This window comes from Kogia breviceps, chromosome 5, assembly GCF_026419965.1.
Source record: "Kogia breviceps isolate mKogBre1 chromosome 5, mKogBre1 haplotype 1, whole genome shotgun sequence".
Taxonomy (NCBI): domain Eukaryota; kingdom Metazoa; phylum Chordata; class Mammalia; order Artiodactyla; family Physeteridae; genus Kogia; species Kogia breviceps.
In genome coordinates this window covers 73,148,110-73,160,408 of record NC_081314.1, presented here as the reverse complement: position 1 = coordinate 73,160,408, position 12,299 = coordinate 73,148,110, and positions in this window count along the sequence as shown.

The following is a 12,299-nucleotide window of genomic DNA, read 5'->3' as shown; positions in this document are numbered from 1 at the left end:
GTCCTAAACCTTTACATGTATTAATGAATGTAATCTCACAACTACACAATGATGTTGGCCCTGTTTATATAACCCTTTTACAGACAACAGAGTGGAGCACAGGAAGACTAAGTAAATTGCCCAAGAGTTCACAGCTAGGAAAAGGTGGACCTAGGATTTGAACTCAGAAAATCTGACTGCAGAGTCTGTGTTCTTAAACACTAAGTACAACTGCTTCTCTCCAGAGGCTGTCACCCACACTCATCTGATAACCCACAAATGTGGCTTGGTGGGCAGGGTGAGTGAATTGGGAAGGAATCCTAGAAATATGGAATGACAGATGTAGTAGACCTCAGAAGGTAGATATTTTTTAGAGGAATATTGGAGTGAAGGAACTTATATATCCCATGCTTTGATATGGGTAATTGATTATTTCCCCTCAATTTTATGTCATGCCAGGGAGCCTATCCTCCTGTTGAACACAAACTATCTGCCCTTTAGTCCTTCCCTTTTCTTACAGACTTTTAGATATCATTTACTTAAATTCCTGAATGTATGGATGAGGACGGTCAAAGAGGGGAAAGACACTGCTGGGTAGAAAGGTAGTGGCGATTAGAGAATCCAGGGCTCCTGAATCCTAGGTGAGTGTTCTTTGTATTCCACACACGGAGAGACCATGAAGAAAGGGAGAGACCAACATGGAAGGAGGTTCCAAGAGAGATGGCCAGAAACTCTTTCCCTTTCAGAGAGCCAAAGATAATAGTAATAAAACTCATTATGTTGCTTTATTTTGTGTTTAATTCAGCAGTACACAGTAGCCACCCCTACCCCATTTTCCTCCTTCTTTGAGTGTTTCCAGAACTTCAGGAGAATCCACGAAACATTGACATCTGCAAATATCTATCCATGTTACACTTAAGTTTACATGTATAACTTCTGTATGGCTACTTCACTTCCCTCTCTGCCAGGACTCCTAAACTGATGCCAGCTGTTTTACAAATCTTCAAAGCTGGTTCTGAAGAAGATCATTTACAAGAGAAAATGGGTAAAGACAAACCCTTGAACACATTTCTATTATTATGCTAGAGTTCCTGATCTTTAATGGGGCCAGCAGGATCCAGAGACAGACTAACTGAATGCCATTAATAAAAGATTCAATTTCTTTTCCCCAAAACACCATGGTAAAAACAGCTGAAAAGATCATTCCATTTCTGAATCACAACTTGGACAACATTGCTTTTGAAGACAAAACTTTTTAAATATTAAATGATTTTGTTCTTTATTATGCATAAATGTCACTAATGTGTGTATATAGAATGAATGAAAAATATGATGTTGAAATATTCTTATAATATTAGATAAAGTAATAGATACAGAGTTCTGTATGAGTTGAGTATACATGATGTACACAATATAAAATTACTAGCCCTGTTTCCATAGTGTAGTGGTTATCAGGTTTGCTTCACACAATATAAAATTACTTTCAAACTGGGGGACTGGCAGACCACCCTCAAAGTTTAAAAAGTGGTTTTCATCTTTTCTCCAAATAACCAAGCTCAAATTCTCAAAATAACACCAGCATGCAGTAGATTAAAACTTATTAGGTGAGGTACGAGAGACCATCTATTTATAAAAGACAGTTTGAGGTATTATAAAATAATTAACAGTATATTTGAATAAAAGTTTGTATGAAAATGAAATGAGTAAAATCTAGTAATTACCTTAATTTGATTTTTCTTGCCTCTATTGAATAATTCAACATTTACTCAGTAGTTTGAGCTGCTTCTTTTTCACATATTACACTTGTATTTGCATTATTGTCTTTTCAGGTTTATATACTCTATTCTATTAGATTCAGCATCTTTTATCAACATTAAAATTACTTGTATTATTTACTTTTATAGTCATAAAATATAATATTTACTAAAGCAGTTCCACCTTCATTACAGTTTGTTTTCTAAATATTATTACTTATTTTGCTTACTTGTCCTTCTCTGACATATTTCACTTAGCATAATAACCTCCAGATCCATCCAAGTTGTCAGTGTGTGTGTGTGTGTGTGTGTGTGTGTGTGCATGTGTAAAGTATATACACATATGCCACATCTTCTTTATGCATACATCTATCACTGGACACTTAAGTTGCTTCCATATCTTGGCTACTGTAAATAATGATGAAAATAACATTAGAGCATATATATCCTTTGAATTAGTTTTTTTTTTTAAATTAATTAATTAATTAATTTCTGACTGCATTGGGTCTTCATTGATGCGTGCAGGCTTTCTCCAGTTGCAGCGAAAGGGGGCTACTCTTCATTGAGGTGCGCAGGCTTCTCATTGTGGTGGCTTCTGTTGTTGCAGAACATGGGATCCAGGTGTGCGGGCTTCTGTAGTTGTGGTCCACAGGCCTAGTTGCTCCGTGTCATGCGGCCTCTTCCCATACCAGGGCTCGAACCCATGTCCCCTGCACTGGTGGGTGGATTCTCAACCACTGCGCCACCAGGGAAGTCCCTGAATTAGTGTTTTTGTTTTCTTCAGGTAAATATCTTTTTGATAGTTTGATGTTAGTGTATTGAAATGCAACAGATTTCTGTATATTAATTTTATATCCTGCAATTTTACTGAATTCATTTAATAGTTATAAAAGGTTTTTGTAGCACCTTTAGGATTTTCTATAGATACTATAATGCATCTGCAAATAATGATGGTTTTTACTTTTTCCTTTCCAGTTTGGATTCCTTTTATTTCTTTTTCTTTTCTGAATGCTGTGGCTAGGACTTCAAATAATATATTGAATAAAAGTGGCAAGAGTGGGCATCCTTTTCTTGTTCCTGATCTTAGAGGAAATGCTTTCAGCTCTTCAACTTTGAATATATAGGGTGCAGCTTTGTCATATATGGCCTTTATTATGTTGAGGTACATTCCTTCTATACACTCTTTGTTGAGAGTTTTTGTCATATCTGTATGATTAATTTTGTCATTAGCTTTTTCTGCACCTGTTGAGGTAATCATATGATTTTTTTATTCTTCTGTTTGTTAATGTAGTGTATCACATTGATTTATTTGTGGATAGTGAAGCATCCTTGCATCCCTGGTATAAATTCCACTTGATTATGGTGTATGATCCTCTAAATGTATTTTTATTTTCTTTTACTTTTATTTTTATTTTTATTTTTTTGCGGTACGTGGGCCTCTCACTGTTGTGGCCTTTCCCGTTGCGGAGCACAGGTTCCGGATGCGCAGGCTCAGCGGCCATGGCTCACGGGCCCAGTCGCTCCACTGCGGCATGTGGGATCTTCCCTGACCTGGGTACGAACCCGTGTCCCCTGCATCCACAGGCGGACTCTCAACCACTGCGCCACCAGGGAAGCCCCTATTTCTATTTTCTTAATTTCAGATACCACATTAATAATTTCTAGATTTTCCATTTATTTCTTTTCTACTACTTTCAAGTCTCTGAAATTACCCATTTCTTTACTCACCCTACAGATCTTTTCTTGTAGATTCTTTAATATATTATTATGGCTATTTCAAAGTCCTTGTATAATAGTTTCATCATATGGATTGTCTTTAGGTTGCTTTCAATTTACTGAATATTCTTTTGTCATGGGTCATATACTTCTGTTTTCTCATACATTTTGCCATTTTTATGATGATATTGTGTGAAGAAAGGCCGAAGTAGAATATACATTATCTATCTATGTAATATTAAGATATAGATATAGATATGTCTCTCCAAGAAGTAATGCACTTTCCGCTTTTAGGTAGTGAGCCTGAGGGACTGATTAGTTCATTGCTTCAAGCAGAAATTGAAGTGATTATGAAAGTGTTGTGACTTTAATCCCTCTAGCAGGGCTTGGAATTAAATCTCCAGGAATTGAAGAAGTTCTCCTTTTCTTTTCAATCTAGCTCCAACTACTTGGGCCACAAAAAGGCTAAAATTTTGATGTTATTAGTAGTTTCATTAGCTGCAAGCTTAAACTGATTTCAACTTTGTCTTTCATTGTTTTGAAAGCTTGCTCAAAACTGAATAAATAATGCAAGATGTAAAGTCTCAAAAATGAAAGTCTTCTACACCTTGAGACTATGAAACTATAATACTGCCAGACCTTCAGGCTTCAATACCTCGATGAGCCTTTGGAGACTGCAAGACTGCAGCACTATAAAAACACAGAAATTGAAATCCCTTTACATCACTGAAACAGTATCAAATCTCCAGATAAACAAGAGCAACAAAAATCCTTTCCTTAAATTCACTGAAAAGCAATGGACCTAAGTATTTCAAAAATATAAGAGTAAATTCAAGAATGATGATTGCAAGCAACAAAGGATGCTTCTCTACCTGGAGTAGGTTGGAGGCAGCGGGTTGGGAAGAAACTAACCTGCCAGAGGACAGTTTCTCAGATGAAGAGAAGCCAAACTTTGGGTTAACCTGTCTTCTGGTATGCCAGAATTTATTCTGTGAAACACCCCAAAACAAAGACAACCCTCTCTGCTAAATGTTTCTCTTATACAGGAAATTTGCTAAGTAAGCAGAGGCTAGAGGGAGTCCTGGGTAGTGGAAACGATCTCTCCGTCTTTCAGGCTTGCAGTTTCAAAATCTTGCAGTCTTGAAGACTTGCAATTTCAGAGCCCTGTGATCTCATGGATTCTTTTTCACAGTATCCAGTCTATCCACACACACATACACACACAATGTGTCTATTTCTTAGGTTTAAAATTTAATATATCTCTTATATACAATGTTAATAATTGTATTTCTTTATATTTCATCCACATGTCCTCTACTGTATGTCATTCTACACATTCTCCCGTATGATACAATCCATTACCATGTTTTTAATTACTGAACAGTGATCTTTAACCCAGATCCCTTTCCTAAGCTTCAGACTTACTTGCTTTACTTGTTCTCCCCAATTGAATAATACACCTACTTCACATATTAAAAATGCAAACTTAATTCTTCACCTACTCTCTCCTAATTCCACCTGAAACCTGCCCTTTCTCTTCCTTATCACAGAGTATCATCCAGGTTCCCAGGTCTAAATCCTGTATAATATCATAATTGATTCTTTTTTCTCCCTTATCCTTATATCCAAATAATTACAGAGAACTATCACTGCTATCCTGTAAACATAGTTTGGTGCCATCTATTTCTCTTTAATCCTTCTACCACTAATAATTCTCAACAGGGCATTGAGGGACTCCTTAGTGGAAGCTAATTATCTGGTGTGCCTCTAAACAGGCTTTCTTTATATATCTGTTCAATCATCATTTTGAAAAATAAAAGGAGAGTAGAGAAATATGACCACTGGTGCAAGTGCTCTGCCTTTCTTTTATTTTCCTGAACTATTATCTCTGACTCCAAACTTGCATATATGTCAGCAAAACAAAACCTTAGTAAATATTGATAATAAAACTTACCATTTAAAATGGCATGTTGCTTTCCATCTGTGGAAGGTTTGAGTTGTTGTTTAAGGATCTCTAGCATCATCCTAAACAGCTTATCAAAATATTCCTTCCAAAAACATATTGCATTCTCCCAGGGAGGAGCTTAAATAATTATAAATTTCTCCATTTTCTTACATTTTCAGTAGCTTCATCACTTTGATGATTTTTTTTTACCCTTCTGGGTTGGCATCCCCCCAAAAAACTTTCTTGCTAGCCCATCTCTCTATCCAGGTCAGCCAGAGCATTTCACACTTGGAGTTTTGCAACAGCTCCCTGACTGGTGTCTCTGCTTCTAGTATTGCACTATGCTCTTTTCTACCACACATACACCGAACAATTGAGTTTCCACACTTCAGCCAGAACGATCTTTGAAAAATACAAATCTAATCATATCACTCTCATACATGGATTATTATAGTAATTTTCTTTTTCTCTTAAGCAAAATCTCAATACCTATCAGGACTTATATTTCCCACCTTACCTTTTGACATTCCCCATCACCTATATTTCCCAGGTAAAACAAATTTCTTTAAGTTACTCATGTATCCAGTGATATGTTTTATGTCCTCTGGTCTTTTTCAAATGTTGTCCTCTTTTCCTGGAATATTCTTAATAGATAGCAATCCCTTACTCATCATTTGGATACAAAATTAGACTTCATTTCTTTTGGAAAGCCTCTCCCAACTCCTAATATCAACGTGAAAGGAAGGAACGTTCCTCTGTCCTTTCACAACATCCTATTCTCTCACAATCATACACCTACCACACTATAGTTAATTGCCTTTTATTTTCTCTCCTAGATCATATGCTCTGAGACCAAGAGCCTGACAGGTACTCAGTAAATATATTTTGAAAAGAGTGACTAAATATGTGTACAGAAAACTCTATCACTAAGGCATAGTGTGATTCACTAATCAATTATTCAATGTCAAATAAATATTTATTGAGCAAAAGTCTAATGTTAGGAATGTTGAGAATAAAATCAATAGAATCCTTTGAGTTCCTACTCCTGTCAAAGGTACTTTTAAGAAAATATGAGGTTTATCTGGTTCTTAAATAATAGAAATACAGGTTCTAGAAGAGAGCTTTTAAGCATGAGGAATAGACCCTAGGGATGGGGAAGAATGACGGGCAAAGAAGTTTTCATATTGGAAAATAACGGGGCAATTATTTAACACTTGTAGAGCTAGGCTGATGTCACCAGGATACAAATGTTCCTCTATATTAGTGAAAATCTCTCCGTTGGGGTGAATAAAATTTCTATTTGATTTGACTCACCAGCACTATTCTAAAGAGTTAAAAGCTAAGTAAGAGTTGTTTCAAATACACTTATAAAAGGTTAACTCACATTTTTATACCCCCATTTCTAAACCACACAAATGTGCCTTTTTTCTATATCAACTATTCAACATTTTTCCCTCAGAAAATACTTGTGTTGTTCACCTTAATCCCCCGCGCTGCGATACTTTTCCCAGGCAGGGTGTTTGCTAATGCACAGCGCCATCTGCTGGCAAAAGTTTGAAACCAACTTGGTACTCGCAAAAATATTGATGCTTGTTTCCTGTGGAAAGACTTATTTAGCCCTGGCCATGGTTAGATGTTTGTTAACATAATGGTATTAACGAACTGTAGCAATAGCCACTGTGATAAGCCATTCCCTTTATTAGATATGAACCTTGGATTAGAAAGAGGTAAAGGGATAACATTCTTGCTTTTGTGTGTGCACGTAATAAACTACAAAATACGATTTATAGTATGTGTTCAATTAATACTGTAGGCTGATAGCACTCTGACATCAGACTTCATATTTGAGACTATGAAGAAAAATCACTCATCTGGAGTCAGAAAATCTGGATTTTAGCTATGTAAATCTAAGTGCCTTCAGTTTTGTGTCTCAGTTTCCTCAGTTTTGTGTCTCAGTCTCTCTCACTTGCCTTGGAGTGCTATTCTGGGAACAAAGTATGATAATGAATGTGAAAATATCAGTGAAATGTGAAACACATAAAAGTGACAGTCGTAGTCATGGTTAGCTAATGAAATTGGATTACACGTTTCAGGACACAATTAAATCTGAGCTCTGATACCATTTCAAGCAGGGATTAGAACTGTGATGTTTTGTTGGGCTGAGAAAAATGGAGTATACAGATTATTCATAAAGCCACTTGTTCCTGGGAAAAACAGAAAATCCATCCCTCCAAGGATAATATTCTCATTCCCATGAAAGCCACAGTCAACAAGGGCTGAGCGGTGACTCAGAGAAGGAATCTATCCTACCTGGAAAGAGGTGGCTTCACCACAGGGTGGTCAAAAACTGTATGTGAGGGTCCACACACACGGCCAGTGCAGTTTTATCCTCTGCCTTCACTCAAAGTCCGTATAGAGAGGAAACACAGAACAGACTAGTGGCAGCTCCTTATCCCATTCTCCAAACCACAGCTGCACCGTTTGCTCTGATGTCCATCTTCTCACTCAAGATTAATTGTTAATGTACATTTTACCTTTTGGAAAATAAAGGTTTGGGGGAGTTGCGTTTATGACTCTCGTGAACTATGAGTCCAATTTTTTTTTTTAACAGTTGAGAAAACTGGTAACCAGAGTAGAAGCAGCAAAAATTTCCTCCTGATATCACAATGACGCTAGATAGGGATCCAGATATATTGAACCCCCAACAAGTGTTTGGTTTGGTTTGCTTCATTTTGATGGGACCAGCTGTGGTCCTGGCTTTGTGGCTCTCCTTGATCTACATACACTCCAAAGAATGATTCTGATTACTGAACACCAACATCATAAAACTGATAGTATCCGATGGCCAAATAGCTCTTCCCTGGCTTAAAAACATAGATCACACACATAGATCAGAAGTTCCATCGGTAGTGAAACAGAGAGGGTGGGTACTTGGATGTCCAAAAGGGAGAGACAGCAGAGAAAGATGGGCCCAGCTGCAAGTAATTAAGAACGGCCAATAACAACAAGTCCAGAGACAGGCAAATGCCAGCCACCCACATAGGTGTCTGGTGTCATGGAGGTCAAGGACGAGACAACCCAGGTGATGAGTAGGCATGTGGGCAGGCAGTCACCAGGGGTCTGGGCCCACGTAGGCAATGGAACTCTCTTCTATATTAGGCCAAAGCCATGGTCCAGGGGTTAAAACTAGTCACCCCTCTTCAGTGAAGGAGTGAAGATCTGAACTGCTTATCAACAGAAAAGAGTATTCTCCTCTTACTTTCTCCAGACTACACCAGAGAGTCTGTGGGACCTTTCCATTTTGTTCTGAACCAAGAGCAGCTCTTATAGCTTCTGACTCTAGTTGGTGAGCTCAACAGTGGCTGCTGACTCTGACCTTACATTTGAACACTTTGGAGGCATAGGTTGGAATTTCATTGAGTTTTGGAGACTATTCAAGCTCCAGGGGGAAACTAGACTCCTGAGAGAGTAGGTGTAGAGAAGACTGTAGGGCCCCCACCAGCAGCTTTCCTCACTCAGGCCTCCATCTGACCCCTTAGAAGAGTACATGGGACAAACACTCATTTAGTTAGCTGGCTCTAACTTGAGGAAACACAGGGTGTGCTCCTTGGAGTAGGATCTCATGTGCCTCTGGACTGCTTCTTTTTCTGCTCAATGACCATGAGCGTATCTGTTTCTGGACCCAAAATCTATAGGAGATAAGCAGGTCAAGAAACAAGCTGGCAACTTATATATAGATTCAGGTTTGGGCATCCTGAAAACCAGAGCTGCAAATTCTGGAAGGGAAACCTCCTTCCTGCAGGTCTCCTTAAATTTTATCCAATACCAAAGAGAAATTCAACAGAGATGTCTGAACCTTTCTCAAGGGAAACAAACAAGGCATATCCATTTCTAGATACATAAGTCTGTGTGTCACTAGAAAGCATGAGCCTAAGCAGGACTAAACACAGGGAGTGCTGGTCCTTCCTGACCTAGACACAACTTGAGACAGTTACTTCTAAAGGTCCGTATAGCAACGCTCAGTCTGCACTGTTAGTTATTAACACTGGCTGCACGCTCTGGGCCCATCAAAGCACAGTGGATGTCTACTGTCGTTTAAACTGCAACCTTGGGCCCTGTGTCAGACAGCATGTCAGACAGCATGCCAAGGAGGATGGAGGCACGTTAACAAATAAAAGGAGGCCTGGAACATACCACCAAATTCCTCTGCTTCAGCTATTCATTTTGGAGTCACTAGTGTTTAATATGTAATGGGTGCAGATATAATTGATCATTTTAAGTCTTTGTTTATTTGCACGCATTTAAAAAAACAGCCAGCTCAGCTGCCTGTCTGTTGACCCTGTGGGGTAAATGTTCCTGGTCAGTGACCTGGGAGCAGTCTAGACTTATTCACAGCAGAAACCTTCCTCTTCAGATTGTTCAGTGGCTTCTTAGGAAAATGTTAAAGTTTGAGCCCTATCTGGAATCACTCACTGTCACTAGGATAACGCTGGGCCTCAGGCATCTCAGGAAAATTCTAGGAGTGATTTTTTTTTTTTTTTTTTTTTTTTTTTTTTTTTGGTGGTTCACGGGCCTCTCACTGTTGTGGCCTCTCCCGTTGCGGAGCACAGGCTCCGCGGCCATGGCTCACGGGCCCAGCAGCTCCGAGGCATGTGGGATCTTCCCAGACCGGGGCACGAACCCGTGTCCCCTGCATCAGCAGGCGGATTCTCAACCACTGCGCCACCAGGGAAGCCCTAGGAGTGATTTTTAGAGCCATCTCTGAACATTGTTACTTTCAGATTCTATTATATTCAACACACACTTACAAGAACCTATTATCGAGATGGGCTATGAGGATTAAATCACAAAACTGTTGTGTGAAGTGCCTAGCAGCATGTGCAGAACATAGGGGCTAATATGTGTGTTAAAATACATACCACTAAGGTAATAAATATTTAAGCTGATATCTTAGAAAATTCAGATAATGTCAAACATAGTAAAATCACCAGTCAGCTCCTGCCGCAAAAATCATACCTATTACCACTGTCCAATCATTTTCCTATCATTAAAATAATATAGCTATGTAAATTATATTTTCGAACTATGTTGTGGATACTATAGATAGTATATAGCTATACTATAGCTATATAGCATAGCTATAGTATAGCTATATACTATCTATAGTATCCACAACATAGTTATATATTATATCTATATAAAGATAGCTATCCCTGAGAAATATATCTATATCTATATAATATATATATTATATATATATAATACTATATATATAATATATATAAAGATAGTATCCCTGAGAAATATATCTATATCTATATAATAATATATATATATATATATATAAAGATAGCTATCCCTGAGAAATTTTGTGTAAAGAGTGCTGAATTAAAAGTGGGAGATTAAGGTTTTAGTCTAACTCTTCAGTGAACTAGCTTTCTGACCTTGAGAGATTCTCTCCATCTCCATAGTTTCCATTTTCACCTCTATAAATGTGAAAGTAGAGCTAGAAAATCACTAATGGCCCTCTCCACTATAAATGAACATTAGAAATAAAGTTCTATTGTCCTCTTTTCTCTTTTTTCAACACCTTCACCCTAGTATGCAGAGACATGGAAAGCATTAAATCAGTTAATGTGGTTGAAACTATTAAAAAGCAAAATTAATTCTCACGTACATTTACAATCTTGATAAATGATCACTTATGTATAGATATAAACACGCACGAGTGCACACACGTGTACAGACACAGACTACACACGTATTCCTGGTAGCACTAATTACCAATAGGTCATACGTAAGACCTGTCACAGTTTCAGCAATCAGGGAAGCTAAATCCACTTGGTCTCTTAACTTGTCGGTAAAAAATTGATGCGTTGTGCCTGCTCAAGCTCTGAGCTGAGGTCAAAGCACCCTTGAGGAGACAAGAAAAAAGAATAAGTAATTTACAGATAAGGCCAATAGCCTTGGCACCAAGAGCTTTTGTTTTCTCAGCTCTAGGCCCCGGGAGAGAAGTGTATCTCAGCGGGCACAAAGTGTTCCCCAAACAATGTTAGACACACGCCAAACTGGAGACCAGCCAGGCTTCAGCTACAACGCTGAATTCCTGCTTGCCGCCCATGGGCACACACAAAAGACAAGCCCAGGTTACCACAGCCTCCCAGGTAAGGACCAAAGCTGCTATTTTTCATCATTAAGCGAATAGGCCATTCTTCTTCCTTCTGTACTCTAATCAGTGGCAGTGAAACGGGACTGGAAAAAAAAGCGAGACAAAGAACAACTCCAAATTATGGACTTACGTAAGGGTGAACTCCCTTCCCTCAACTGCTTCTATGTCAGGAAACAATGCCTAATTTGCTACTTATTCTCTGTGTCATCTTGAGTTATTTGTTTTTCTAAAAAGCTACATAAAGATTAATATAGTAATTGCTCTCTGAATATGAAAGTAATGTTTATCATTGTAGATGTAGAAAATCAGAATAGTCCAAGAAAGAAACTAAGAAGCTCTCATAATCTATAACCCAGATATGGCTACAGTGACTGTTTTAGTGGGTATTATTCTGACCATTTTCATCTATGTGTGGTGTATGTATACATAGCTTTACACACAAGTGAATAGATGTAGAGAATCACTGATTTCCATAATTAGTAACGCACTACACATAATATTTTGTATTTTCTTCATTCAACAACACATCATGGACATTCTTTCAGGCACTGAGTAATTGTAAATTGTGAAAACAGTATCTTTCAGGGTCATTATAAGTACTAAACAAATAAATGTAAAAGCCCCTACAATGGCACCTGACAGGTAGCAATCACTGATATAATGCTAGTTCCATTAGACTCTAATAAACATGAAATGATTTTTCTATTTAAAATACTCAAAAACTATACAGCAAAGC